This window comes from Panthera uncia, chromosome D4 (genome assembly GCF_023721935.1).
Source record: "Panthera uncia isolate 11264 chromosome D4, Puncia_PCG_1.0, whole genome shotgun sequence".
NCBI lineage: Eukaryota > Metazoa > Chordata > Mammalia > Carnivora > Felidae > Panthera > Panthera uncia.
Genome location: NC_064807.1, coordinates 23,015,753 through 23,034,310, shown reverse-complemented (window position 1 = coordinate 23,034,310; position 18,558 = coordinate 23,015,753). Strand labels below are relative to the sequence as shown.

The 18,558-nt window shown below is 39.0% G+C and overlaps 1 pseudogene; it reads left to right on the top strand.

The window, feature by feature from the left end:
- Window positions 1–202: 202 nt before the first annotated feature.
- Window positions 203–1,257, top strand: LOC125919980 (40S ribosomal protein S6-like; annotated as a pseudogene).
- The last annotated feature ends 17,301 nt before the right edge of the window (window positions 1,258–18,558 follow it).

The following is an 18,558-nucleotide window of genomic DNA, read 5'->3' as shown; positions in this document are numbered from 1 at the left end:
ATTTATCTAAAGATGGCAGGTTCATGCAGTGGAAGGAGCATGGTCTGGAGCAGCAGAGACAGTTTCAAATCTTGTTTCTACCATTTATGGAATGAATAATTTTGAGAAAAATCTCTCTGCTTCTGATTCTCATATATAAAGGGAGATAAAGGATTGTCATAAAGATTAAATGAAGTCATCTCTTTTTCAGGGCATCTTGGAGATGATCAGCTGCCTCAGGATGAAGTTGAAAATCTCCTTCCCAGTCACCAGCTGCCAGAAACTCATTGAAGTGGATGATGAATGCAAACTTCATACCTTTAGTGAGAAAGGTATGGAGACACAAGTTGATGCTGATGCTCTGGTAAAGAGTGGAAAGAATGTATGGTCCAGATCAGCAAACAAGGTTTCCCCATGAAGCAAGCTGTCTTGACCATAGCTATCTTGGCTTGTCACTGAGTAGGGGCATTCCTGTTATAGACCAAGGGGAACTGGAGAAAGGAAGTACAAATCTGTTCAAGGTTTCATTGTAGGTACCAATGTGAGTGTTCTCAATTTGGTTATTATTGAAAAAAAAAAGATATTCCTAAACTGAATGATACTATGATATACTATGCCTTGTCACTGGGGGCCCAAAAGAACTAGTAGAATATGCAGATTTTCAGTCTCTCTCAAGAAGTTAATGCCCACTGGTGTGTTGTCAGAAAACCCCTGCACAAAGCCCCAGGACTAAAGTATTCAAGATTCAGTGTTTGTTCCTCCACATGTCCTGTGACACAAACATCAGTGAACTGATTTAAAGAGATGGTGTACTAAGGAAAATAAGGACAGGGCTGCAGTATTTGATAGATTTTTGAACAAGAGAATGAAGGAGACCAAAGAAAAATGCCAGGAACAGATTGCCAAGAGACATAGCTGTCCTTTTTGAGAGCTTTTATATCTGCGTCCAGCCAAAAACAAAATTTTCAACGAGTGACCAAAAAATAATATCAGACATTAGAAAAAGTTAAATGGGATTAGATTGTATGAATACATTTAACTACGAAAGACTTTGAAAATGTTATTTCAAGCCCCAGTAAGGATGCCCTCACCTAAGTGTACTTTTCAGTGTTCAAATGGGTCAAAGAAGGAAAGACCGATGGAATCTCTTTCTTCAACTGTTTTTCTTGGTACTTCTGAATTTCCTGGGCCTCTTAGTTTCTGTAGTTCTCATTTCCTCTCTTATGTATTGCTCTCGGGACTCTCTTCCTTCTCTCCTTTCTGTCTTCTAGGGCAGCTGCCAAGCCCAAACCAATAAACAACAATACCAAAATCACTTACCTTTAAATCTTTCAACTTTTGCACAGAGTTCTTGTCTGTCCTTTTATTTCCAGGTTCTGACAACTTTTCTCTGAGGTTCTTTTCTGAGAGACACCCTTCATAGAGCTTTTCTCATCATGATAAAGTGTGGTGGAGCAGACTGAGCATGCCTGGAAGCCCACTCATCACTATAGCTGGTCCCAAAGACAAGCTGTTTTCAATGGTAGGGCAGCTGGTTGGACATGATTCTTTGATGAAACAACCAATGGATTGAGGAAGGTGTGTCGGAAGAGAAGCTGTGTTTTTTATTCAGGATAAGTCCCCAACTAGTCTCAAAACGGAGTCCCTTTAGTGCCACACTGCTTTAAACTCTTAAGAGAAAATCCCTATGTAGAAACCTGGAGCACTGGGGACACAGAAGGTATTCCCTGAAGAAGGAGTGCGAAGAACAGATTTTATGTACAAGGCAAAAGTTGTAGTTAGAAATTCTCCCCAAACTTAAACACTACTAACCACAGACTAGTACTGTTTGAAGAGCAGTACTGGAAGTGAGTTGGTATTGGGAGAATATCCTCTCAATTTAGAATCTCAGAATGTTGTAGCTGGACACTCTAGATTGGAGGCCCAAGCTCAATTAGAAGGCAAGCACGTAGCCTGATGGAAGTTGCCTGTGGGACTGTGGCATTAGGAAAGGGCAGACATCTAAAGGGGGAGATGCAGCTCTACTCCTGGTGTTTGTTGTCTTGACGCTCATTCTTGTCAGAGTCTCCAGTTTATTGAGAGAAACTAGATTTTAGTGTGAAATCCTTTAAAATATTTGCAACTAATTAAACAAGTAAACAAAACACTATGTGGGCTAAGTGGTTGCTATGTTATAAATGCCAAAGTAGTTAAAAGACTTATTTTTTTTTGAGTTTATTTATTTTGAGAGAGAGAGAGATCGAGTGCATGTGCTCTTGACCCCACAAATCATGAGATCATGACTTGAGCCAAAATCAAGAGTTGGATGCTTAATTAACTGCACCACCCAGTTTATTTATTTATTTTTTTTTGGAAACTGAGGCTCAGCAATGGGAAGTGACTGCTTCATAGTAAGTTGTCTAGACAGATATTCTAGATATGCTTGATAGTAAGTCCCTACTCTGAAGTTCTTTTATTAAGACCAAGTCCATGGCCGATCAATCCCTAAAAATACACTGACAGAACTGACGTGTGATAGATCACATAATTAATGTGAATTTTCACTCTCCCTTTAAATAGTATTGTATATTCACACCATTACCATAGCTGTGGTGATGGGGTGTATTTAATCATTACTGACTTTGAACTTGACCTTATGGCTTGATGGGATGACATGATTCAGGCAGAGGCTTCAACACATGAATTTTGAGGGGACACAACTCAGCCTGTAACATATAGGTTACCCTTTGACTGGGTTGACCACTTCTTGTCCAAACCCAAACACAGTGAGAGTGCTAAAATGCTCAACTGCATCAGATGCTGGAACAACTTGTGTGAATTAGGACTGGATATATGGCCATGCCATCCCAGTGGTGCTGCTGGTGGTGAGGGATATCCAGCCTACTTCACTGGGGATCAGGGTCTGCTCCTGCAGTTCTGACTGCTGTTACAAAAGCTTGTTTCAGCTCTCAGGTGGACTAAGGAAGTACTTAGCTGACCAAGATGAAAGAGATTTAATTAACTTCTTTTAACACCATTCCCCAGAACCAGCTTTGTCTGCTTTCTTTTTGCCTATTGATCTCCCATCACCTGTCCTTAAAAATTTGTTACACACATATTCCTGGTTCCTTGCACAGTCTTTGTTTTTATGCTGCACAAGCCTTGAAGTCAGGCTTAGGAGCACTTTGCATGAATGCATTTGTGAGCCTTATCAATTCTATTAAAGATCTCCCATGGAGACTGAAAATAATGTTCCCCTCACTCTCCCCAGTGGTGAACACAGTGTAATAAAATCACTTTCGCCTATTCTCTTTCCTCTTTTCTCCCTAATTTTACCTCTCACACTTTGGCACCTTCCCAAATTATATTCCCAACATGTGAACCTCCCCATTAGCTGCCACCATCCCTGGGAGTTTAGCCAGGCTTTCTTTCTTTCCTGCAGAGAGCCCACAGGACCAGTCAGCCTTCTCTCAATGGGGGAAGTTGGGACATGGCAGAGAAAGGCAATTATTAATGGACCCTGGACATGACTCAGGGAGAATGCTTGACATCACTAGGACACTTGTCAGTGTATTAATGAGCACATAGCAGTGGTAAGAGGAAATAAACATTGGATACAAACCTAAAGCTAGAACATCAGGATTATTTAGGCATCTTTCTTGGTATTCTAGAATGACTCACTGGTATGACCTTCCCTTGCCCGGTGTGGGTACACTTGTGTCTGTAGCTTTGGAAGGCAGGTACGTCTGGTTGCTGACCCTGCCATTGAAGGTGATGCCTGATGCAGCCCACCTGGTCACGCTGTTGGATTGCCAGAAAGAAGTGAAGATTGTTTCTGCCTTTTCAGTAATGGTGCTTCCCACCCTGAGTTGCACTTTACAATGTTGTAGGAAACTTTTAAAGACCCTGACGCTCACACAGAAACCCTGATCAATTAAATAAGAATCACTGGAGGTGTCAGTATTTGTATAACTCTGCTGGTTACCCCATTGTGTGGCCACATTTGAAAACCAGCTCTCTAGATCCTGGCTACTAGAAGTGTGGCCAGTGGGTCAACAGCATTGGCATCCCCCAGGACACTGTCAGAAATGCAGCAACTGAAGCCCCATCCCAGATCTGTGGAATCAGAATCTGCATTTTAACCAGATCCTCAGGTGATTCCTAGACATATTGATGTCTGAGGAACACTGTGCTAGATCAGCTGTTCTCACCTTTGGGTGCACATTAGTAACATGGGAAGCTTTAAAGTGCATGTGCCCTGGTGGCACAGTAACCCAATTCAGTTACAAGCATGGGGGTGAGGACTAGCAACCAAGATTTTTTCAGATCTCTTCAGGTGATTCAAATTGAGAACCACTGCTCTAGGCTCCAATATTTATCTCTGTTTGAAATGAATTTTCCCAACACTCAGATGCCAAAGACTTAATGGATCTGTGAGTCGGAGTGTCTCCCACCGCCACGGCATGGGCTAGGAGTGGTGCCTCATCAGAGGAGTTGTAGAGTGGTTGCAATGTGGACTGCTCAACTCCATTGGTGCTGGCTCATTTATAGAGTCACTATGGCTGGTGGACGTAGAGGGCCTTGAAGTAGATTCTAAGAGGGTCCAGATATTTTATTAGGAGCCTTCAGCAAAACTTCTTCAAGAAAGAGACCCAGACCTATCCCCTCCTACAGTTAGGTTGGGATGGGGTGGACTAAGCTGTATTTGTGAACAGATACCCCAAGTTGTGAAAACATAGGACAGCTGGAAATGACTTAAGGACCACGTCAACCTTCTTTAGTATTGTTTAATTTTCTCAGTCATGCTCTGTAAATATTGTTATTTTTGTTAAATAACAAAATTATTACATTGCATTCATAACAATGCAAGTGTTCTAGATTGTGCCCCCCACAGAAGATATGTTGAAGTCTTAACTCCCCATACCTCTGAATGTGACCTTATTTGGAAATAGGGTCTTTACAGAGGTAATCAACTAAAATGAGGTCATTATGATTGGCCCTAATTCAATATGACTGGCATCCTTATAAAAAGGGGAAGTTTGGACACAGAGACAGTGTACAGAGGGAAGACCACCTGAAGGTATAGGGAGAAGATGGCCATGTGACTATACTGAGCGATCTACAAGTAAAGAAACACCAAAGATTGCTGGAAAACACCAGTAGCTAGAAGATACAAGCAAGGATTGTCTCCTAGAGCCATCAAAATTCAGACACCTTGATTTTGGATTTTAAGCCTCTAGAACTGTGAGATATAGTTTTCCATTGTTTTAAACTACTCAGTTTTTGGCACTTTGTTGTAGTAGCCCAGGAAACTAATACTACAAAAAGTAGGGTAAAAAATGAATTGAAATGACTTTCTCTAAAATGAACCTAAAGGAAAAAAAAAACTGGAAGAGGAAATTCTAAAACCAAATAGCTCTTTTGAAAGATTCTTTTTGCTGATAAATGTAAGTATACAGATGCTTAAAATAAAAGCTGAAGAGCTCTTTGCTTAAAGATGTCATATTTTCCAGAATGCAATGAATGGAACTTAACTTAGAGCCATTTGTGGAAATGTGTTTTCCCCTTTGAAATCATTAAAACATACATTGTTGCTCTTTATGTTAGTTTTATGATGCATGTCGGAATTCTAAATTAAATATTGTTTAGATGCTTATGCACCAAGAACTGTTGTTTCTCAAAGAGACATAAGACTGGGTAGAAGAATATCTTTTCACACTGAGGCAGTGAATCCTTAGTCAATGGTCAAAATGTACTTTACAGTAGGATTTTATTACAATATCAAAATATTTTGATAGGCAAAGGACTATGAATACAGAAAAGCCTCTGTGTTCTACAAACCCTAATAGCCAGCACATTTGCCAGGAAATTAGACACCATCTTTTAAACCAGGCTCATGTCTTTTGTTTCATTCTTTGCTCCTATGGCTGTAGAGCTGGCAGTGCTAAATCCAAGGGACCTGGAAACGTTTTCATATTTCCCCTCCCAGTAGCCCCAGATGAAAGTACACATGCTAACTTTGCTGAGCTTTTTCATCAGCTCCTGAAGTTTCTACAAAAGCATGTTGCTGACCAGGAAACTGGGTCAGGCAATTGTTCTGCAATAAAGATGATCTTTTGAAGTGTCTCAGCAGCTGCCTACCTTGAACAGGAGTCCCGTGGATCATGCTCTTCACAAATTGAGCCTCAGGCCTCAGATATTATTTCTCCTACTTTAATAACAATACAAAAATTGCCCCTTTTTTTTTTTCACCTGCCTTTGGGCCTTCTGATTGATGAACCTATTCACTTAAACAGAGAATTTTAAAAATTGCTTTAAAAAATACAACCACTTCCTGAAATATATTTGCAAAGCTTGAGACTCTGTGAAGCTAGTACATAAGAAATACTGCCATATTGCCATCCACCACTGACTTGGGCATAATCTCTAAGAGGCATTTTGATTGTGATTTGAACAGGATTTGATCTTTCAGAGTCAGAGGTATTTTTGGGGCCCTGGGATTTCCCACCTGCCTCCAACAGAGGCGTTTTCTCCCTTAATTCCCTAGTCAAGAAAGAAATAAGTTGTGGTTTATTTTGATATAAACTGACAACATTAGCATATTCAGAGTGAAATATGTATAACTCATCAGATCAGATACCCTTTAACAGGGACATGAATTATGAATCAATGAAAGAAGCTGTCACCAGCTATGTTACCTTGATATTAATAGCATGAACAGTCAATGTTGGAAGTATCTGGGGCACATTTGCCATTAAACCCATCTTGTCTTTCAAGAATGAGTTAGAGGAGGGAGAGTGGGCAGAAGAAGAGTCTCCGGGTCATACAGCTTCACTCAGATCATGCAACCAGAACAAGGAGACATCATCACTAGATTAATCTTCATTGTCTGCAGCCACAGCCCGAGAGCAAAAAAGGTTTTTGCATTTTTAAATAGTTGAAAAAAATTTTTAAAGAGAGTATGATTACGTGACACATGAAAATTAGATAAAATCCAGATTTCAAAAATACAGTTTTATTAGACACAGCCATGACTACACCTGGGTGGGTCAGTCAGTTAAACAACCAACTCTTGACTTCAGCTCAGGTCATAATCTCATGGTTTGTGAGTTTGAGCCATGTCAGGCTCTGGGCTGACAGCAGGGAACCTGCTTGGGATTCTCTGTGTCACTCTCTCTCTGCCCCTCCCCTACTGTCTCAAAATAAATAAATGAACTTAAAAAAAAAAAACACAGCCATGACTATTTCTTCATGTAATGTCCATGGAGAGTTGACTAATTGTGACCTATAAAGCCTAAAATATTTACTATGTGTCCCTTTATAGAAAAAAAAAAAAAAAAAAAAAACCCAAAAAACAAAAAAACAAAAAAACTCACTGACTCCGTGTATTCAAATACGTGCATTTTTATATATGCACATATATGTGTATATATAAATGTAAATATCTATCTGTCTGTCTTTCTATCTATAAATAATTCTCCTTCCATACAAAAGCAAACCTTTCCTGGCAGCTTTTCTGTCTTCTAATTAAAGTAGTATAAGCCTTGAGCATAGTAACTATACATCTCTATCCTCTTATTCCATTTTCATTGATAAAAACAACACTGGTGAGACACACAAAGAAATGTTTTATTCTACTGTGTGCTTACCTTGATAAAACTCAAAGTGCTTGATATTTACTCTGTCCGACAGAGCAGTATATGCACCCAGAATCTGTCCATAAAGGTATCTGGTATCCCTACAATAGCAACTTCAAAGGTGATATAAAAATGTTGGTAGTAAATATACTAAAGCCTTAAATGCCCATCTGGGGTGGCGGAATTCATCTCCTATCATCTTAGTTAAAAAGGACTTTAAATTCAGGCTTTCAACTGGGGATTATTTAAACTGTGATTTAAATGAATATTCAAGGAAGAACTTAAAGACCATTACTTCCAATGGGAGCATTTTAATCCTAGAATTGAAGACCCTTTCATTTAATTTTTATAATGACTAACCGGAACTTGGAGGTAGCCAACTCAACTCAATTTGGCAAATATGCCTCAGACAGAGTGAGATAATAAAGAATATATCAGTCTTTGTCCCTGCTTCCTGTCACAGAGCTTAAAAAACTCTTGGAATTTTCCTGATAGGAGTGCCTTTTGTTATTCTTAACAAGCCCCTTTGGGCCATACCTGAGTTTATGCTAACAAGGTGATTCAAGGTGAACCCTGGATCTTTTAAGGGACTAATAAAGACTAATAATTGCACACCTTGAGGGAGAGAAGGGGGACTGGAGATTGAAACACAGGGCCAGTGATATAATCAGTTGTGCCTCAATTAAAACTCAAACAGTAAAGCTCAAAGTACTGTCAGGTTCATGAACATATTGATCAATGTGCCAGGAGGGGGACACACCCTGAGTCCACACTGGCATGGAGGCTCTGCCCTCTTCTTTGCCAGACCTTGCCCTGTTCATCTCTACCATTTAGCTGTCCTTAAGTTACATCCTTTATAACAAAATGCTAATTGTAAGTGTAGTGCTTTCAGTGAGATCTGTAAATCACTCTAGTGAATTATCAAACCTGGAGGGTGTTGTGAGAGCCCTCAAATTTGTAGCTGACTGGGAAGCAACGCAGGTATATCAGAGACACCAGAGACTTCTGACTGGCACCTGAAATTGGTACAGTCTTATCAGACTGAGCCCTTAATCTGTGGGGTCTGTGCTAACTCCATGTAGTTGGTGTCAGAATTTAATTAAATTGTAGGATATCCAGTGGGTATCCTGTAGCACATGGCTACTGTGGGCCAAGCTCAATGCTAGTGCTTAGGATGGAAAGATGGTTAAGACAGTTCCTGCTCTCAAAGTGCTCACCGCCTGGCTGTGTAACTTTTTAGCATTTTCAAAATGTGATTTTAGCATTACGGAATAAACCTCCTCTCTTATGAAGGGAGTGAGAGGAGTAAAATGTGAGGAGGAAGCACAAGGCCCTTGGTGTTCACGTGTATGAATAAACACAGTGTAAGCTGTGAAAAGCTGGAGCTATATTTCTGTGGCCATCTGTACTTTTATGTGTGGCAGCTATTACTATCTATCTGTGATCGAGTTTGTATTCTTGAAATATCCTTCAGGATTGTGTTTTTGGGATATTCTTCTATGAGGGATTGGTAGCAGGTGGAATTATTTCATGTTGGAAAAAGGGGGAACATGTGTTCTAAAGTGAATAGATCCAGAAGCCGTCACTGGGGTAAGGTATTCCCTGGGGCTCAGTGAGTGTATAGCTAACATACAGTGTAGTCTTGGATTCAGGAGTAGATTCCTGTGATTCATCACTTACATACAACACCCAGTGCTCATCCTAACAAGTACCCTTCTCAAAGGACCAGTGTCCTTCCTAATGAGAAGTGGAACTTTGGGGCTCGAAAGCAAACTGAGTAGGGAATTGAGAGTCATGAGGTATGGCACTGGCCTCTAACTCCTATCTGGAGAAAGACAACATCATGCAATCAGTTTCTAGTACAGGATGGGTAGGGTTGGAGGAAAAAGGAAGGGGAGCCAGGAAGGGGGAAGATGTTGGCTAGAGAACAAGACCACAGCAACAACAAAGCTGCAAGGAAACGCTGCCAAGGGGATTGTATCGTACTCTTCTAGTTATTTTAAGCAGAAAAGAATTTAATACCAGGACTTAGATGCTTACAGAATTGTGGTTGGGCTGAAGGAAGTGAGCTCCCAGCTGGGCCCCTAGTAATCACTCTCCACACAGTGTCTCAGAAATAACACTGCTCTGCTGCCATTAGAGAGCTCTGAACTGAGAACACCAATGGCCCCAGGGCTGACTTCTAGGCCTGAAAGAGCTTTAACCTTGCTGACAAAACAGATACTACCCAAGCCATTCCCTCTCTCTACCCTCTCCCCACTGAGTTTAGTGAGAGTGATTGGAGAACCTGTCACATCTGCAACCCAACTGCAACAGCATTTGGGAATCATAATTCATATCTTCCTAACTTCTGCAGTGTAGATGGAAATTAAAGCAGATATTGAATCGATGAGCCTGTTGACCACAGCTTCCGTGGGATGGCAAAATGGTCCCAGGGCATTGGGACTTCTTAGTTCTGTGATCCTAAAATTGTACTTGAGTAACTTGAATAACTTGGGCATTTTCATGTTCTTCGTAGTTTTTGACAGCTATTGTGAGAGTGTGCAATAATGATATTTCGGTGTATGTCTGAAGTAGGTGTTTATAAGAGGGAGTGGGGTTTTGGGGTGGGGAGACCCTACATGGTGGTTGGTGGCAGCAGAAATAATCTCACATAGGGCAGGGGAGAGGGGAAAATAATTGGGGACCAAGATCATAGTGATCTCTTTCCACCTAGAGGCTCTAATCCTGAAGCTGTTCTCTGCTTCTGTATCAGATAGATTTATACTGTTTTAATAAAGAGTCCACTTTCTTATGCTTACATGTTATGGATGTGACTTATGTGTAGTCCATTAAGTGAAAGTTCCACCAGGTGAGCACTCCTTTGGAGAATTTCAAAGACCTCTAGACACGTTTAACACAATAATTAACTAAGTGGCATATTTAAGCATGGGCATCTTGTTCATTCACTGGTCATCTTCATGATATTTAATTTTCACTCATTTAACAGACATTTATGAAGCACCTACTATGCATGAAGCACAAGGGAAAACAGACAATAGATCAGCTACTGACCTCACATGTCTCATAGTTTTATGAGAGATAGGATAATAAATATGCTAAAAGAATTCAGTGTTACTATTCAGTGATTAGTTAGCATTTATGGAAAACTTAAAATGAGTCAGGTGCTGTGCTAAGTTCTTTATGTTGTCATTTAATTTTTACAATAATCTTTGAGTATGGTCCTATTAATATCCATCTTCCAGATGAGGAAACTGAGGTACAGGGAAGTCAATAACTTGCTTTAAGTTGACTCAACTGTTAAGTGGTAACGATAGTTCAAACCCTGCTGTGTGACTGCAGAATGAGTTCTTGACTGCCTGCCAGGCTTGTAGACACTGGTGAGAACACTAGCCCGCACTTTTCATTGAGTCCAGGTAAGACCATTCAGAGACTTGACCCAGAGTGAGGAGATATAAATTGACATTTTAGGTTGAGTTGGTGGAATTGGTAAAAAAAAGTAGGAAACCATTTGGGAGCAGAAGGATCAGTATGGATGCAGGCCCACAAGGGTCCAAGGGTGAGCCATATTTTGAGACTTGCCAATAGTTCTACATGATACAAAGTGTGGGGGCTCTGTAAAGGACTGAGGAAAGACTGAGGAGAGGAAGACTTTGTGAGTCTTAGCAAGGAAATTTAACTAAAATCAGAAGGCATGTAAGGATTTTAAGCAGATGAGAGAAAAGATCCTTTAGAAGGGACTCTGGTAATATATGCAGGACCCTGATCGTAGAATAAGAACTCCCAAAACCAAAAGTAAGATCATTACCTGCTCTTCCTTGATGAGGATTCAATACCATGAATTCTAATTGAATTGAATGTTAACACAAAACACCCTGATTTTAAAAACTCATTAAAGAACTCAATCTCCCATTGAGTGCTTTCTAGTATTCATCAAAAATTAACTGAGATCCTGGAAAATCTGAGAAGGGTGTTATAATAAGCATGCCTTTCCAGTCTCCGATCTCTACCTACTCCTATATCCAGTTAAATTAGGCTGGCTGTTATAATTTCTCTTTCATGTAGAAATTGAGGTTCGCTGATCTGGAGCAGCTATACTCTACACCCGTTCTCAAAACCTATTGTGTCCAAGTCTGTTAGTGGGAGAGCTCCTGTCTTGTAAGATCTATAGATTGAGAAATACTCTTTTGCAGGACATATTGATTCCAGATGGCTGTTGAGGCAGCTTCTGAAGTGAACAGCCCATTTTAGTTGTCCCTGTTCCATTTCTGCAGATGAACCAAATAAAGTACATGAAATCTGGAATTTAAACAGTGGAGAAGGAGGGCCTGTTAAAAGGCTGTACTAAGCAGAGATTAAGCATGTAACCTCTGGATTCAGCAGTACATGAATTCAAATACTGGCCTTAGTACTCAGCAACTGTGTGACCTTGTGTAACATACTTAATTCCCTCTAAGCTTCAGTCTCTTTATCTGTATGGGGTAAAAATAGCACCTCTTTCATAACGTGTGGGAAGGTAAAGGGATAAGCCACTTAAATGTTATCATAGTCCTGATCACAAAGTAACTACTCAATAAAACATTTGTTTATTATTGTTATTGCAGACAAAAAAGGAAATGGCATAAACTGACCAAATTTCTGTTCTCTCACAGTCTAACATAGGAAGGATTTTAAGCAGGTGAGATAATCTCAGTATCCTGGCACTCTCTTTCCTAGAACAAATGTGGATAACAATGGGACTCCTTTGGGAGATGTCCCTCTAGCCATTTCTTGACTAGCTTTATCCAATCCCACTCTTGTGCATTCAAAGAAAAATGGGTTACAAAGTGAATTACAGATTCAATGCAATCCCTATAAATGTTCTAGTGGCATTGTATTATTTTTCACAAAAATAGGAAAAACAATCCTAAAATTTGTATGGAATCACACAAGACTCCGAATAACCAAAGAAATCTTGAAAAAGAAGAACAAAGTTAGAGACATGACACTTCCTATCTCAAACTATATTACAAAGCTGTAGTAATCAAAACAGTATGGCACTGACACCAGGGCAGACATATAGATCAATAGAAGAAAATAGGGAGCCCAGAAATAAACCTAAGCATTAACTCATTTTTGACAAGAGAGCCAAGAACACACAATGAGGTATGGATCATCTGTTCAGTAAATGGTGCTTGGGAAAACTGGATATCATGCAAAAGAATGAAATCAGAATCCTTACACCACACATGAAAATCAAATCAAAATGGATTAAAGACCTAAAGCATAAAATGCCTAGAATAAAACATAGGGAAAAAGCTCTTTGACACTAGCCTTGGCAGTGATTTTTTGGGCATGACACCAAAAGTATAGGCAACAAAAGCAAAAATAGACAAACCGAAAAGTTTCTGCACCGCAAAGGAGATCATCAACAAAATGAAAGACATCCTATGGAATGGAAGAAAAGATTTGCAAACCACATATCCAGTGAGCAGTTAATATTCAAAATATGCAAGGAACTCCTACAACTCAATAACAAAAACACAATCTGGTTTAAAAAATAGGCAAAGGAACTGAATAAACATTTTTCTAAAGAAGGCATGCAAGTGGTCAACAGGTATATGAGAAGGCACTCAAATATCACTTATCACCAGAGAAATGCAAATCAAAACCACAATGGCATATCACCCCATACACGTTTAGATAATGAAAAAGACAAGAGATAACAAATGCTGGTAAAAAATATGGAGAAAAGACAGCCTTGGTACACTGTTGGTGGAAATGTACACTGCTACAGCTATTATGGAAAACAGTATGGGAGTGCCTCAAGAGATAAATAAAATAACTACAATATGATCCAGCAATGACACTTCTGGGTACATATCCAAAGGAAACAAAATCATTATCTCAAAGAGATATGTGTACTCCTGTGTTCATTGCAGCATTATTCACAGTATGGAAAAAACCTAAGTGTCAGTCATTGGATGAATGGATACACACACACACACACACACACACACACACACACAGAGGAATATTATTCAACTTTACAAAGGAAAGAAATCCTGCCATTTGTGACAACATGGATGAATCTGTAGGGCATTACGCTAAGTGAACTAAGCCAAAAAGATAAAAACAAATAATGCATGCTATCGTTTGTACATGGAATCTAAAAAAAAAAAAAAGTCAAACTCAGAAAAAATATAGTAGAATGGTGGTTGTCAGGGCATGGGAGCTGGGGAGATGGGGAGAAGTTGTTAAAGGGGTACAAATTTTCAGTTATAAGATGAATATGGTCTGAGGATCTAATGTGCCACATGGTGACTGTAGTTGATAATACTTTACTGTATAACTGAAATTTGCTAAGACAGTAGATAGTAAGTGTTCTCATCACACTGAAAATAAAAACAAAAAAAACTAAAAAGGGTTACTCTGTGAGCTGATTAACTTGATTGTAATCATTTCACAAGGTGTATTTATATCAAACCATCATGTTGCACACCTTAAATATATATTTTTTCTATTTGTCAATTATACCTCAAACCTGGGGGAAAAAATAAAACCAGAGTTAAAGAAAAATAAACCATTACAATGCTTGCAGAAAAAAAGAATTAAGCAAACAACCAAACAAAAATATAATGACAGGTGGGTTAGTGGAGTCTCCACACATCCTCTGTGAGGGAGCTGCTCCCTGCAGCAGTTCCTTCCGTCTCCTAATAGAAGGTGTGGTTCTTGTTTAATATTAGGCAGTGTACTTCTCTCTCCTCTGCACCTGCTCCCCACCCCTCCCCATCAAAACACAATCAGCTCCCCATTGATGCATTGGAAATGATGCTTCATTTTTTTGGTTTACTTACTCCTAAAGCCCCTGTAAGAAGTTGGCAACTAATTAATGGAACATCTTCTTTAACTTGATTAAATCACATTAGGTAAATATTAAAATAGTAAATAGTAAAGATTTAAAATATTTTTTAAAATGCCAAACTGGGGTGTGCTGACCTGAATAAAATTGTTTTTGCCTCTATTAAGTACTATACACACTAAATACAACATACTCAATATCTAAACCTAAGCACATTATGAGTAACTTTTACTTCTCTTTTGAAGGTTAAGATGATCATAAATATTACTTCTAGAATGCCTTCCTTTCTATCCGCACCATCAGAAACACATAGAGGCTTATATCTGCTCTTCTTTCTTTATCTCCAGGATAAGATGGTCAGAAACAAAACTTTAGGAAATCTAAACTCACTCACGTAGAACATGGAGGACATAATGTCAAGGAAACAAGCCAACATGTAAGCAGGCAGTAAGTTGAGGTCAAAGGTAACTGAGTTCTGTTGGTAGAAGCCTTCTACAGGCACATGAAATGATTTCAGTTTGTTACTTGGTGCTCTCTGCAGAAGTATTGTTGAGCAAGTATAAAGACCAATGATATTCTAGGTATGTTGGGAATTTCAAAGACGTGTTCATTTCTTTTTTTTTTTTTAATATGAAATTTATCGTCAAATTGGTTTCCATACAACACCCAGTGTTCTTCCCAACAGGTGCCCTCCTCAATACCCATCACCCACCCACCCCTCTGTCCCACCCCCCATCAACCCTCAAATTGTTCTGTTTTTAAGAGTCTCTTAAGGTTTGGCTCTCTCCCTCTCTAACTTTTTTTTTTCCTTCCCCTCCTCCATGGTCTTCTGTTAAGTTTCTCAGGATCCACATAAGGGATGTGTTTATTTCTTGAAGGAGTTTATAAATCGATGATCTGTGCCTTGACACCCTATTAAAATCAACCAGTCCTGTGCCTCACTTCTTCTGTATCTCAAGGTGACAATGGCTAATCTGAAAACATGCTAATGTGTGGGTGACCTGCCATCTTCTCTATTTGCAGTGTAGTGGGGATCTGAATAGATTGTGGTAATGTCTTAGTTGCAAAGAATGCCTCTATAAGTTGGTGTCAAGCTTGTGGGCAGATATTTTTGAGCAAATCTTGACTTGGAGTTGCAGGTTAGGATGATTGGGGCTTGGCGAAGTGGTGGGTTTAGCCCTTTCTGATTGGTTTGCAAAAGCACAATTTCAGACACTGTACAGATCTATAGATGTTAAGTTCTTCTTGGTATTTTATGAATTCCTGGGAACTCAAACGCTGAATTATGCTAACTTAGAAACTGACAGAAGTGACTCTTCAACAGTAGTGTTGAATCACAAGCTAGTATTATAATGCTGATGGTGAAAATCAGTCAGTAAGTCCTATTTTATGGGAGCTTTATTACTTCAATCAACAATTGTTCTTTTTATTTTCAAAAAAAAAAGAACAGAAAGAAGCAAACAACAGTAAGATGCAATGGAAAGGGAGTAGATTGCAGATTGCAAAGCAAGTAGAAAACACTTGAACTTGCAGAAGATGAGAGTAGGAAAAAATATATCATAGACTTTGTGATGCTAATCTGGGTCAGGAATTACAATGTATGATTTTATTAGCATGAAATGAAACCCAGGGCATGTGCCTTTTGATAGATTGCATTTTGAAATCTTTTAAGGAAAGCCACTGACATCTACATTGTCATCTGCATAGCATCCTGTGTGGGGACTTTGAGACCTGTGTATGTGGGAGGTGTGGAGATAAATCATTTCCTGCAATATTGAGTATAAAATATAGAGAAGGAAAGATTTAGTAGATGACCAACTCTATAAAGGGAGTTGTAACACTGGATTTCATGGTGAAATTGTGTCACTTATTTGAAGGTTTGGGTGGTTTTTTTGTTTTGTTTTGTTTTGTTTTTTTTTTAGTGGATTCTTTCTCAAAAATATCCAAGTGGACTTAGTCATTTGCATTTTTTAACAAACTCCCCCAGTGAAATGGGTAACAGACTCTTTGGGCCACATTTTGAGAAGCAGCCCTAAGATTTGTGACGACCTTCTTGATGGTCAGCACTGCTCGCTGTCACATTACTGAGTAGGGCAATAGTGTAGAAGTGTTTCTAAACTCTGCCTACTTTTCTCCTTATCAACAGGAAAAGATAGTCCTGCCCAAGTACCTTCTGTTACGTTGAAATTGGATATAATCCCCCTCCAGCTTAAAAATTAAACCAAATTGGAATCTGACAATTACCTAGAATGTGGTTGTAATAAAGTGGACATGAACACAGATGATGACTGGGAAGAATACAATTTTAGAGTTTAATTTAGTGACAGCAAGAAAGACATCAATGTTACTTTTCAATCTGACTCCCACTTTTGGTTTGGTCTAAGGTTTCTATGAGTGCTCACATATTCTTTCTCATTCATTTTAATGAACTATTATGTATGCTTTCAGTACTGAGAGAGTATGTGTGTTGCTTCGAACAAAATAAATGGAACTCCAAGGAATAACTGATTTTCCCATACAATACTCTGTATTCTCTAAAGCTTAAAAGACTCAAAATTTGAATCCCTTATTTCAAAATACTCTCAATGGAAGACCATGATTTTGGAAAGTCAAAAGTTAGTTGGAAAAGCAAAGATTTTGACAGTTTTCACTCTGACTACCTTCAGGGTAAGGATAATGACATGAGCTGAGTAAAAAATGTAATTGCATGGAAATCTTAAACTCAGTTTTCTATGAGCACTCAAAACATTGTTCTTGTTTCAATGAGAAATCCCTTTGACTTGAAGTGGTAAGAGTAGTTTAATGAAAGCCAGCTGTTAATGAATAATGGAGGGAAAATATATTAATAAGATCTCTGGCCCAGTACATTTGCAAAGGTGTCAGGGGACATAGGTGATATTACTGATGTCAGGGTCACTGCCATTCAAAGTCTGAGAAACAGACATTGAAGGTCAACAATTGTATCTGTGCAGAATAAAAATGAGCAATAATACATGGTACCTCACAACTGAGTCATGTAAAAAGGGAAACAAACACGAAGCTATCACAGTGGCAAAGATTAAAAAAAAAAAAAAGGTGTAAACAGGGCACCTGGGTGGCTCAGTCGGTTAAGCGTCCGACTTCAGGTCAGGTCATGATCTCACGGTTCGTGAGTTCAAGCCCCGCATCGGGCTCTGTGCTGACAGCTCAGAGCCTGGAGCCTGTTTCAGATTCTGTGTCTCCCTCTCTCTCTGACCCTCCCCCGTTCATGCTCTGTCTCTCTCTGTCTCAAAAATAAATAAAAACGTTAAAAAAAAATTAAAAAAAAATTAACTCCCTCTTCCTTAAAAATCAGTGTAGATGGAAGAATGGGAAACACTTTATTGAGTTTATTCCAAACTCTTGACCTTGAAAGTCATTACGTCACACTGGGACTTCCTTCTAAGAGCAAATGTTCAGATTTCTTTCTCCTAGGCTTCCTTCTGTTAGCAGGATCTTTATGTTAGATTTTGTAGATTTTTCCATGTTTCTCTCTAAAATTTAACCCAAAGTAACAGAGATTCCTGAAGACAGAAATGACATAGCAATAATGGGAATACACAGTGGACATGGTTTATAAGGGCAGGCTCCAGTACTGGGGGGAGATTCATATCATATCTAGTTGAGGAAAGAGAAGACAAAAACTATGCTTCAAATGTCTGAAAGTCTCTCACACAAAATGGGTATTGGATTCATTCTGGATGACCTTAAGGGGTCATACCAACCCACTGAAGTTGTACATAGAGACTTTTTTTTTTTTTACCTCAGTGTAAGGGAAATTTTTCTAAAAAACACTTTCTAAAGAACATTTTGGAATGGCCATGACTCTTCTTAGGAGAGAATGTTTAACAACACAGCATACATTGGTATGTTTTAAGACATTGTATGTTTTAGCACAAAGTTAAAAACACTGAATGGAAAATTGGAAAAAGAACCATTTATGGTCTCTTCAACCCTGGAATTGTATGGTTACATGATACTATGATTCTAATAGGCAACAGATAGCCTGATTGCACAGACATTTCTCTGGATTTATAGATGATTAAAACTTTATCACTGTTTTCCCCATATGCTTATTGCTTCCAAAAATGACAAGAATCTCAA